The sequence below is a fragment of the Pongo abelii genome, chromosome 11, assembly GCF_028885655.2.
Source record: "Pongo abelii isolate AG06213 chromosome 11, NHGRI_mPonAbe1-v2.0_pri, whole genome shotgun sequence".
In the NCBI taxonomy this organism is placed as follows: Eukaryota; Metazoa; Chordata; class Mammalia; order Primates; family Hominidae; genus Pongo; species Pongo abelii.
The window spans coordinates 40,603,221-40,615,532 of record NC_071996.2 but is presented as its reverse complement, the minus strand read 5'-3'; the positions used below and the strand labels follow the sequence as shown (position 1 = coordinate 40,615,532).

The 12,312-nt window shown below is 37.9% G+C and overlaps 1 pseudogene; it reads left to right on the top strand.

Moving 5' to 3' along the window:
* The first annotated feature begins 10,256 nt into the window (after positions 1–10,256).
* Positions 10,257–11,997, top strand: LOC100454017 (14-3-3 protein epsilon-like; annotated as a pseudogene).
* The last annotated feature ends 315 nt before the right edge of the window (positions 11,998–12,312 follow it).

Below are 12,312 nucleotides of genomic sequence, written 5' to 3'. Positions count from 1 at the left end.
TTTCCAACATGTTCTGGATGTTTTATTTCTATTCTTCCACATATAGTGTGTCCTAGAAGCACTCATTCTAGTAGTAGCGGGCAATATAATGAAAGGAAAACTGTTTCTCTAGTCACAACACTTCTCACACCCAATGTATAGGGATTTTCCCCCTTGCAGTCACCCATTTCCCAACTCTCTGGATGTCAATTTCATGTTCTATAATTTAACTCAATTCTGACATTAACTACTGGTTTAAGGGCTCAGTCCTACAAGGCCCTTCAGACCTGAGTAGCAAATAATGAACTCCTAGGGTATCCACACTTCTGTCCAACTTGGCTACAAAGCCAAGAATTCCCACAACCTTTCCCCCATCAAAGTTCAATAATTTATTGAAAGGACTCACAAAACTCAACATTTGCTGATGTTTACTAGTTTTATAAAGGAAATGAGAGAGGATACAGATTAGCAGTCAGGTGAAGAGACACATGGTGTGAGGTCTGGAAGAGTCTCATGTTCAGGAGCTTCTTTTGCTGTGGAGTTGCAGTGCCCCCTGGGATGTGTGCATCCCAGCACAGGGATGTGTTCACCATCCTGGAAGCTCTTCAAATTTGGTAGTTTAGGAATCTTTAACAGAGGCTTCATCACATAATGTACATACACATAATTTGATTATAAATATTCATATTTTTGAGGATGCCTTTTTAAGCCTATTTACTAGTCACTGCAGTCAAGAAACTTCTCAGTGTCCGGTGCAGTGGCTCACGCCTGTAATCCCAGCACTTCAGAAGGCCAAGGCAGGTGGATCACTTGAGAACAGGAGTTCAAGACTAGCCTGGTCAATATAGTGAAACCTCACCTCTACTAACAATACAAAAATCAGCCAGGCATGGTGGTGCACACCTCTAATCCCAGCTACTCATGAGGCTGAGACAGAAAAATCACTTGAAACCCGGGAGGTGGAAGTTGCAGTAAGCCAAGATTGTGCCACTGCACTCTGGACTGGGCAACAGAGTGAGACTCCATCTCAAAAAAAAAAAAAAAAAAAAAGAAGAAGTTTCTCAGGATATCCTCTGCAGACTACCTGCTGCAGCTGGAGAATCCTGGGCATGCCCCATCAAAGTCTGTGGAGATGTGTCTTGGGAATGGGTCTTTATAACAAACATCCCAGGTTCTTGTGCATGCTAGCATTGCAAAATCGTCATGCCTAAAGAAACTTAAGGAAAATTCTTCTGCTATGCTACGGAGAATTTGTTAATTCACACCTGAGGTGGTACAAGCCAGCTCTCAGGAGACTGGCAACAGGAACAGGGAAAAACAGATAGATACAAATAACATTTTGAAGGTAAACTTATTGCCTATATATGGACTTATTGCCTATATATGGAGCATTTAGGAAGAGAATAAATCTTAGAGTCAATGAATATTTTTGAATATTTCAATGAATTAATTCTCTTAATGAACTATTTAGTTGCTTGACTGCCTCCATTCTCCAATGCCCCAAATTTTTAGCTCTATTGAGGGTAAGCAGTTTGCCTGAAGTCAAGCATTTATATAATGTTAGACTCTAAAATAGAAACCAGGCCTTTTGATGGTAGGGTCACTAGTCTTGCTATCTAACCTTAACTGCTGTGTTGATAAGGTTTTAAGTCTCAGTGACTAAGAAAATTGGTCTGCCATTCAATACTTTGTTGAGGATCATCTGTGTGTAAGACAACAGTGTTCTGTGCTGAGTGCTGGGATTCCAGTGGTGAACACAGTAAGCATGCTACCTCCTCCCTGTGGTGCTCACTCTCTGGTTGATAAGATGGTAACACTAATAACAGTAAAAGGTTTTTGGAAAGGGAAGTTGGTGCAATGATGAGAACATGATGTTATTGGAATGAATATTGGACATGCTGAATTGGTCTGTATTTCAGGTGCATCCAAATTGCCTAGTTCTCTCTGCAAACCATATGGACATGTTCATTTATGTGTATGTATAGGTTAAGGAAGCCTCTCTGTGCCTTATCAGATAAGGGAGAGAGAGAAGAGTCAATAGTGAAGAGAAAGTTTATCACATTCATGAGAAATATCCTTCCCGAGCTTGCAGCAAAGTGATCACTGGCCTGTGGAGAAGAATGTAAGGTTGTTTCACCAGATGGAACAAAGTTACAGGTTTTAGACGTGATTTTTAATACTAGTGAGGTATACCTTTCTGCTATAAAATGTACTTGTCTCTACGATGGGTTATTTTTTTAGATTTTTCCATCCTTTGTAAAGAGGCAAAATATAAAGGCAGTATGGGCTGTTTACAGCATAAACTGTAAATTGGTCATTAGCCAGGTTTCCTCATAGAGATGGGCACCTTGTGTCAAAAACAGGAAAATAGGTTAACTTGGACGTGCTTTGGATGATTTTCAGCATGAAAAGTGATATCCATGGGCTTGAAATGAATTTACTCTCTAAATATTTGCAGTCATGAAATAGTTTAGATGAAAAGGCTCTCTGATGATTCAAAGGTAGAACATTGAGAAATAATAAAATTAGAATCATTTTAGAGAATTCAAAAGGACATATTGTATAAAGTACCAGTGGGCAGAAGTGGACACAACTTTGACTGTGACTGCTTGAATATATTTCTAAGAGAGTTTTCTATCTTTTGAAGAAAACTTTCATGTTTAGGGAGAGGTTTAGGGTTTTTTTTTTTCTTTCTTTCTCACATGATATGATCTATTTTTCTCCTCTTTCCTTAAATAAGGAAGAATAAACATAAAGAAAAAGTTTGAAAACTATAATATTTACCAATTTATTAATAGCAAAAATGTCTTAATACCTTTTTACCATTCTGAGTTTTGAATAATTAAAATGTAAAAAAGCTATAAAGTTCTATATAATTGTAGAGGGAAAAAAGGTTTATATTTTGATATGTCTTGGCTATGTCCCCACCCAAATCTCATCTTAAATTCCCATGCGTTGCGGGAGGGACCTGATGGGAGATAATTGAATCATGGGGTCAGATCTTTCCCATTCTGTTCTCATGATAGTAAGTCTCACGAGATCTGATGGTTATTATAAGGGGGAGTTTTCCTACACAAGCTCTCTCTTTGCCTGCTGCCATCCACATGGATGTGACTTGCTCCTCCTTGCTTTCCACCATGATTGTGAGGCCTTGGCCATGTGGAACTGTAAGTCCAAATCTTACATCTTTCTTGTGTAAATTGCCCAGTCTGAGGTATGTCTCTATCAGCAGCATGAAAATGGACTAATACATATTTCTTCTTGGATTATAACTTGAATTTAAAACTAAAATGAAAGAAGAAAAAGGAAGAGGAGGAGGGGGATTGGAATATCCTGATAGATTTTTCTAAATTTTTTAAATTTTTCATTTTATTAATTTAGAGAACACAGAGAGCCATAATTTATTTAGAATTGTTCTACTGTGATTCTTATTTTGTCTATACAGAAATAGACTATATCTGCTATTGTTAATTTGATCTAGAAGGTTTTCTTATATTTGGGCATGATACTGATACAGCTTATAATTCTCATAAGAGAAATAAAACACTCAAAGGAGATGAAAGTAACCCAAATGCTTGTGCAGTCACTAGATATTTTGAAAACCACTTTTTATATTTCTTAATTATTAATATTTATTTATGAGAATAATTTTCTGTTTACTGATTGCTATGAATCCTGACAGCTTCATGAATTATAAGCTCCCTTAGGCATGACATAATAACTTTGGTTAGCAAATTATAGTATTCCTACAGAGTTTTCTAGATTTGCCTCATAAACTTGATATTCAACAAATTCTTGAACTAAAGGATTTTTCCTAAGAAAATAACTTTCAACATTTTAAGAGAGCTATGACCAAATTGTTCATGATCATAAGTCCCTGAAGAGTCCTCATTAATAACTAGGTAAATGGAACTTCAGTGCTACAGCTTGAAGATCAGAAGCTTTGAGGAGACACTTAGAAAGAACTTCATTGTTTGTGAATTCACAGGGGGAAATTATATACCTCTTCATTTTACTCTGTACCCTAGAGCCCTAATCACTAGTGAGAATATTATACTCCATGGATTTACTAATATTTAACAATATTTCTCAGAATGAGTTTGCAAGTTTAGTGAGAAATGCCCATGAGTGCTGCTTAAACATACTTATAGTTCTCTTATGAAATCACTTAGCAAAGGCTTGTTATGCTCTGATTAGCTTATTAGTTTATTCTGGATCCGATAGAGAGTTTTGGGGCATTGTCTGTCAACTTGCTAGGAATTAGGACAACAAATGCTTTCAAATTGTCTTTGCTCATTTAACCATGTCTCTGCAGATGTTCACTATTTTAATACATCTTTTCTTTGGAAAGCATACTCTATGTACAGTATAATCATTTAGAAATGTACAATTTTGAATTAAGGTAGAAGTTTATAAGTAGATTAAGATGCTTGAGAGGCATACTTCCTGCTCAAATGAGTGCCAGCCTGTGTATCAATACATGACTCATTCTGAGTGTCAAAAGATCATTTCGGGCTAGTTTGTTCATGCTGTCATAATAAAAAATTTCACAGTACATAGTATATAAAGGCAGTCCATAATGATAGTTTAGCTTGTACTTAGGTTATTTACATATGATCATAAATACTTTTTTGTATAAGAATGGAAATATGAGAGAGTTGTTGCTTTAAGGATTGAATAATGTAAAATAATTATGGAGAAATATTCGTGGTGTTTTCAAGAAGTGCAATGTGAAACTTGACTCCTTATTTTCTTTACCCAACTGTATTCTACTCCTGCTACTTTAATATGAATGAGTTAGTGAGGTGGTAAAATAGTGCAGTAAAAAATATATTAGATTTTCAAGACAGATATAGGGTTGTAGCACTGGAAAGCTCTAAGGGGTGCCGTATATATAATAGGCTTTGTGAGTGGCATTCCTGGAGTTGTGCAATATACAACATGGGTGACTAGATGCAGTGGCCCTGAGGTAGACCAATGTTAGAGACCTGATTAAACAGCATTGGGCAAAGTTAGTAGCTTTCTCTGAGACTTCTCCTTGTCTATAAAATGAAGTGAATTTTACCTGTCACATATGGGTCTTTTGTAAGTTAAATGAGGTTTTACAAGAGTTTGTTTCCATAGTAATACTAGAATAGTACCAAGTGCACAGTAGACACTTAATAACTGTTAGCCTTGAAAGTAGGCAGATGAGATGAACTTTAATAAGTGGTTAAAAAGAGAGAAAAAGATCATGTTAACTTAGAGGTCTAAAACTTAAAAGAAAGGCTATTGTTTTAAATTATCTAGAAAACGCTTTTTCATAATTAGCAATGCTACACACATGCACTCATGCACACACATGTTCAAATCTGGGCACACATATACTAGCACATGTGCACATACACGCATACACACACATACACACACCCTCCAAATTTGAGATACCTTAATTGGAAGATGCTAATTTCACATCATATAAATTTTACACATTTACAAGAAAATATAAAGCAGACATCATGAATTGTTATCTAGAAAAATATTATCACAAAAAAGGTAGAAGTTTATGTAATTCGATATAATAAAATATAAGTGTAATGACAATTACTACAGCTATCAATCTTCAATAATTTGTGAAGAATCCAGCCTCAAATGCAATGAAGCCTTATAAAATTTGTGATTACAGAGTGTAAAATATAACAGATGCTACAATATTTAGATGCCTGCTGGCATTTACCTTTTCCTCTGCACAGTTCATTTCAACTATATGAAAATTTTATGTGTTACATAAAAGTAGAGAAAAAGAAACTGATTTGCAAAATAACCACATGAGAATTGGTGGTGTGTTTTCAGCAATGTGCTATTTGATTCTTTGGATCAGATGAACTATGCAAGAAAGTAGAGATTTTGATAATACATATTATTTTCAGTTTCATATGGTGAAAGATGCATAGGTCAAAAAATAACACTGATGTTGAATTTAGTTACTTTCTCTATGCATTCAGAGCTAATTTTTTACGCTGGGAGGCCTACTATTCACTGAAAAAATGGTCTTGCTTTGAGGGTTGTAGTGGAAGGATAATGGCATTGGTGCCATTTGAGATATAGCCAATGTTATCTTTCTTTTGATTTTTAAATTTTAAATTTTAAATTTTTTGAGTTGGAGTCTCGCTCTGTCACCCAGGCTGGAGTTCAGTGGTGCAATCTCAGCTCACTGCAACCTCTGCCTCCTGGGTTCAAGCGATTCTCCTGCCTCATCCTCCCGAGTAGCTGGGATTACAGTCACATGCCACCATGCCAAGCTAATTTTTGTATTTTAGTAGAAACAGGATTTCACCATGTTGGCCAGGCTGGTCTCGAACTCCTGACCTCAAGTGATCCACACCCCCCTCCGCCTCCCAAAGTGCTGGAAGCCTCCCAAAGTGCTGGGATTACAGGCATGAGCCACCACAACTGGTCACCAATGTTATATTTCAAAAGCAAGATACTTAGAGTGTAACACCTGGTTTTTTAAAAATACATTTTGCAGGTTATCAAATATCAGTCTTCTCATTTAAAAATTATTTTATTGTCTTATCTATGATCACATTGTAAACATGATATGAAATTACAAATACTATTTTTGAAGATTTTTGTTCATTCTTTTTAAAAATTTATTTTTTATTTCCCATTATATCAATTATAGGTTTTTCAGAAAAAAAAAAATAATGAAAAATTCTCGAGACCTGCAAACTAGAAACCCAGAAATCATTTTTGGACACCTTCGTCTTCATCTTTCCCATATCCAATAATTCATCCATTTCTATTAATTATATTCTCTAAATATCTGTTATGCCTGTCTGATTCTCTCCACTACCACTTCCACTATTCTTCCCTGGACTGACTCCCATAATTAAAAGCCTCTTAATTATTCCCTTCTGCCTATACTTCCTAATTAAGTCCATATTTTATTGTTTTAAGATGTCAATCTAATCTTGTTCTACCTTTATTTACTTCAAGGGATTCCCACTGATTTAGGATAAAGACCAACATTCTTAGTGTGGCCTAAGAGCACTGAGAGGGTTTTGCAACTGTCTACTCCCAGCTTCCTCTCCTTCTGACTCTTTCCCGGCTCCCTGTAGTCTAGATTTCACTTCCAGGTCTTGAAACCTCCCCGCTTTCTAACTTTTGTTGAATCAGGAACTTTCTCCAAACCACCAAGCTTCCAACTGAGGTACATATGTCCTTGGATGTGCAAGTAGGTGTGCCATGCACGTTGAGAGTTTAAATGAGTCCATTTCCAGATCCACAACACCCATATGAATTTTTCCTCCAGATGACCTCCCTCAGGAACATGTCTGCAGGTGAGTCATCCCTCTGTTTCTCCTCTCCATTTCCATTTTCACAATCACTCTTCTTTTGCTTTACAAGCAAAACAAAACAAATAAAAGAAGGTGTTCCTCTCATTCATTCTGATTCTTAATGTGGAACGCTGCATCAGATATTGAAATCGCTGGGGCACCAAAACAGAGGCAATTCAAATTCTCAGTGTTAGGGAAGGCAGCTTTAGTCAAAACGCTAGATTCATTTTCTTTTGATACATATTTCTCTTGAGGGAAAGTGAAACATTAGAAATGAGCTATTGGCCTGGATTGAATGCACTTTCTGAATTTAGGGATTTTGTGGAGTGGGTCAGCAGGAGTAGTGGCAGTTTTCCTTTAACCATTTCACATCTTTCATCCCCTACTGTTGTCAAAAAAGCGTTGCTCCTTACGGAGAGTCTTGAAAGAGGATAGCAAGGCAAGGGGCAGTAAGAAATATTGAAGACATCAATTGTGAATGGGAGTTCACTCATTATTTGGCTCTCTGTTTGTCTGTTATTGGTGTATAAGAATGCTTGTGATTTTTGCACATTGATTTTGCATCCTGAGACTTTGCTGAAGTGGCTTATCATCTTAAGGAGATTTTGGGCTGAGATGATGGGGTTTTCTAGATATACAATCATGTCATCTGCAAACAGGGACAATTTGACTTCCTCTTTCCCTAATTGTATACCCTTTATTTCTTTCTCCTGCCTGATTGCCCTGGCCAGAACTTCCAACACTATGTTGAATAAGAGTGGTGAGAGGGCATCCCTGTCTTGTGCCTGTTTTCAAAGGGAATGCTTCCAGTTTTTGCCCATTCAGTATGATATTGGCTGTGGGTTTGTCATAAATAGCTTTTATTATTTTGAGATTCGTCCCATCAATACCTAATTTATTGAGAGTTTTTAGCATGAAGGGCTGTTGAATTTTGTCAAAGGCCTTTTCTGCATCTATTGAGATAAACATGTGGCTTTTGTCTTTGGCTCTGTTATATGCTAGATTACATTTATTGATTTGCATATGTTGAACCAGCCTTGCATCCCAGGGATGAAGCCCACTTGATCATGGTGGATAAGCTTTTTGATGTGCTGCTGGATTCCGTTTGCCAGTATTTTATTGAGGATTTTTGCATCAATGTTCATTAGGGATATTGGTCTAAAATTCTCTTTTTTTGTTGTGTCTCTGCCAGGCTTTGGTATCAGGATGATGCTGGCCTCATAAAATGAGTTAGGGAGGATTCCCTCTTTTTCTATTGATTGGAATAGTTTCAGAAGGAATGGTACCAGCTCCTCCTTGTACCTCTGGTAGAATTTGGCTGTGAATCCATCTGGTCCTGGACTTTTTTTGGTTGGTAAGCTATTAACTATTGCCTCAATTTCAGAGCCTGTTACTGGTCTATTAAGAGATTCAACTTTTTCCTGGTTTAGTCTTGGGAGGGTGTACATGTCAAGAAATTTATCCATTTCTTCTAGATTTTCTAGTTTATTTGCATAGAGGTGTTTATAGTATTCTCTGATGGTAGTTTTGCTTCAAAGAGAATAAAGTACCTAGGAATCCAACTTACAAGGGATGTGAAGGACCTCTTCAAGGAGAACTACAAACCACTGCTCAAAGAAATAAAAAAGGACACAAACAAATGGAAGAACATTACATGCTCATGGATAGGAAGAATCAATATCATGAAAATGACCATACTGCCCAAGGTAATTTATAGATTCAATGCCATCCCCATCAAGCTACCAATGACTTTCTTCACAGAATTGGAAGAAACTACTTTAAAGTTCATATGGAACCAAAAAAGAGCCCGCATCGCCAAGTCAATCCTAAGCCAAAAGAACAAAGCTGGAGGCATCATGCTACCTGACTTCAAACTATACTACAAGGCTACAGTAACCAAAACAGCATGGTACTGGTACCAAAACAGACATATAGACCAATGAAACAGAACAGAGCCCTCAGAAATAATACCACACATCTACAACCATCTGATCTTTGACAAACCTGAGAAAAACAAGAAATGGGGAAAGAATTCCCTATTTAACAAATGGTGCTGGGAAAACTGGGTAGCCATATGTAGAAAATTGAAACTGGATCCCTTCCTTATACCTTATACAAAAATTAATTCAAGATGGATTAAAGACTTAAACGTTAGACCTAAAACCATAGAAACCCTAGAAGAAAACCTAGGCAATACCATTCAGGACATAGGCACGGGCAAGGACTTCATGTCTAAAACACCAAAAGCAATGGCAACAAAAGACAAAATTGGCAAATGGGGTTTAATTAAACTAAAGAGCTTCTGCACAGCAAAAGAAACTACCATCAGAGTGAACAGGCAACCTACAGAATGGGAGAAAATTTTTGCAATCTACTCATCTGACAAAGGGCTAATATCCAGAATCTATGAAGAACTCAAACAAATTTACAAGAAAAAAAAACCCCATCAACAAGTGGGCGAAGAATATGAACAGACACTTCTCAAAAGAAGACATTTATGCAGCCAAAAGACACATGAAAAAATGCTTATCATCACTGGCCATCAGAGAAATGCAAATCAAAACCACAATGAGGTATCATCTCACACCAGTTAGAATGGTGATCATTAAAAAGTCAGGAAACAACAGGTGCTGGAGAGGATGTGGAGAAATAGGAACACTTTTACACTGTTGGTGCGACTGTAAACTAGTTCAACCATTGTGGAAGTCAGTGTGGCGATTCTCAGGGATCTAGAACTAGAAATACCATTTGACCCAGCCACCCCATTACTGGGTATATACCTAAAGGAATATAAATCATGCTGCTGTAAAGACACATGCACATGTATGTTTATTGCTGCACTACTCACAATAGCAAAGACTTGAAACCAACCCAAATGTCCAACAATGATAGACTGGATTAAGAAAATGTGGCACATAGGCCCTGACGCGGAGCAAGAGGCTGAGAGAGTCGGAGATAGTGTCCGCTTCCATCCGTGGTGAAGACCCTGCCGGAGCCGCTGCCGCTATGGATGATCAAGAGGATCTGGTGTACCAGGCAAAGCTGGCCAAGCAGGCTGAGCGATATGACGAAATGGTGGAGTCAATGAAGAAAGTAGCAGGGATGGATGTGGAGCTGACAGTTGAAGAAAGAAACCTCCTATCACATTGCAAATAAGAATGTGATTGAAGCTAGAAGAGCCTCCGGGAGAATAATCAGCAACGTTGAACAGAAAGAAGAAAACAAGGGAGGAGAAGACAAGCTAAAAATGATTCGGGAATATCGGCAAATGGTTGAGACTGAGCTAAAGTTAATCTGTTGTGACATTCTGGATGTACTGGACAAACACCTCATTCCAGCAGCTAACACTGGCGAGTCCAAGGTTTTCTATTATAAAATGAAAGGGGACTACCATACCGGCAGAATTTGCCACAGGAAATGACAGGAAGGAGGCTGCGGAGACCATCCTAGTGGCTTATAAAGCTGCTAGTGATATTGCAATGACAGAACTTCCACCAGCGCATTCTATTTACTTAGGTCTTGCTCTCAATTTTTCCATATTCTACTACGAAATTCTTAATTCCCCTGACCGTGCTTGCAGGTTGGCAAAAGCAGCTTTCGATGATGCAATTGCAGAACTGGATACACTGAGTGAAGAAAGCTGTAAGGACTCTACACTTATCATGCAGTTGTTACGTGATAATCTGACACTATGGACTTCAGATATGCAGGGTGACAGTGAAGAGCAGAATAAAGAAGCGCTGCAGGACGTGGAAGACGAAAATCAGTGAGACATAAGCCAACAAGAGAAACCCTCTCTGACCACCCCCTCCTCCCCATCCCACCCCTTGGAAACTCCCCGTTGTCACTGAGAACCACCAAATCTGACTTTTAAATTTGGTCTCAAAATTTAGATTCCTGCCCTGTTGTTGTTGTTGTTGTTGTTTTAAAACAGTTTTCAAAAGTTCTTAAAGGCAAGAGTGAATTTCTATGGATTTTACTGGTCCCAGCTTTTCGGTTCTTTAAGACACTAACAGGACTGCATAGAGGCTTTTTCAGCATTACTGTGTTGTCTCCGTGCCAGATGTGGCAAGATAACCATTAGAAAAGGAAATTACATTTGAAAGCCATTAGACTTCTAGGTGATGCAAGCATCTAAGAGAGGTTAATCACACTATAGAGGCATAAGTGGTATCAGTTTTCATTTTTCTAATTGTTTAAACTGTATTTTATACCGATTTTTGAAAGTAATTGAGTGTTAGCTTGAGATGGTTAAAGGTCGTTTGGGGAGGGAGTGTAATTGTTTTGCTGTAAAAAATGTTTCAAACTCTGCTGAAATGTTGCTGAAAAGCATGGTGCTGGTAACAGTTCAACAATCCGTGGCTGCTCATTCTTGCCTACTTTACTCTCCCACTGAAGCAGGTTAGCGTTGAAGGTGGTATGGAGAAGCCTGCATGCCTGTTCAATTCTTTGTTTCTTCTCCTTCCCCCTCCCCCTACCTCCTTCCCCTCACTCCTCCCCTCCTTCACTCGCTCAGCCTCTTTTGTTCAGTATGTGTAACTTGAAGCTAATTTGTACTATTGGACATCTGACTGGAGCCACAGATACAGAATCTTTATCGTTCTTACTTAAACACAACATAGAATTAACGTTAAACTTAAATAAAAGAAACCCAAATTAAAAATGCCAAAAAAAAAAAAAAAAAAAAAACCAAAGAAAATGTTGCACATATACACCATGGAATACTATGCAGCCATAAAAAAGGATGAGTTCATGTCCTTTGTAGGGACATGGATGAAGCTGGAAACCATCATTCTCAGCAAACTATCGCAAGGACAAAAAACCAAACACTGCATGTTCTCACTCATAGGTGAGAATTGAACAATGAGAACACTTGGACACAGGAAGGGGAACATCACACACCGGGGCCTGTTGTGGGGTGGGTGAAGCGGGGAGGGATAGCATTAGGAGATATACCTAATGTAAATGAAGAGTTAATGGGTGCAGCACACCAACATGACACATGTATACATAT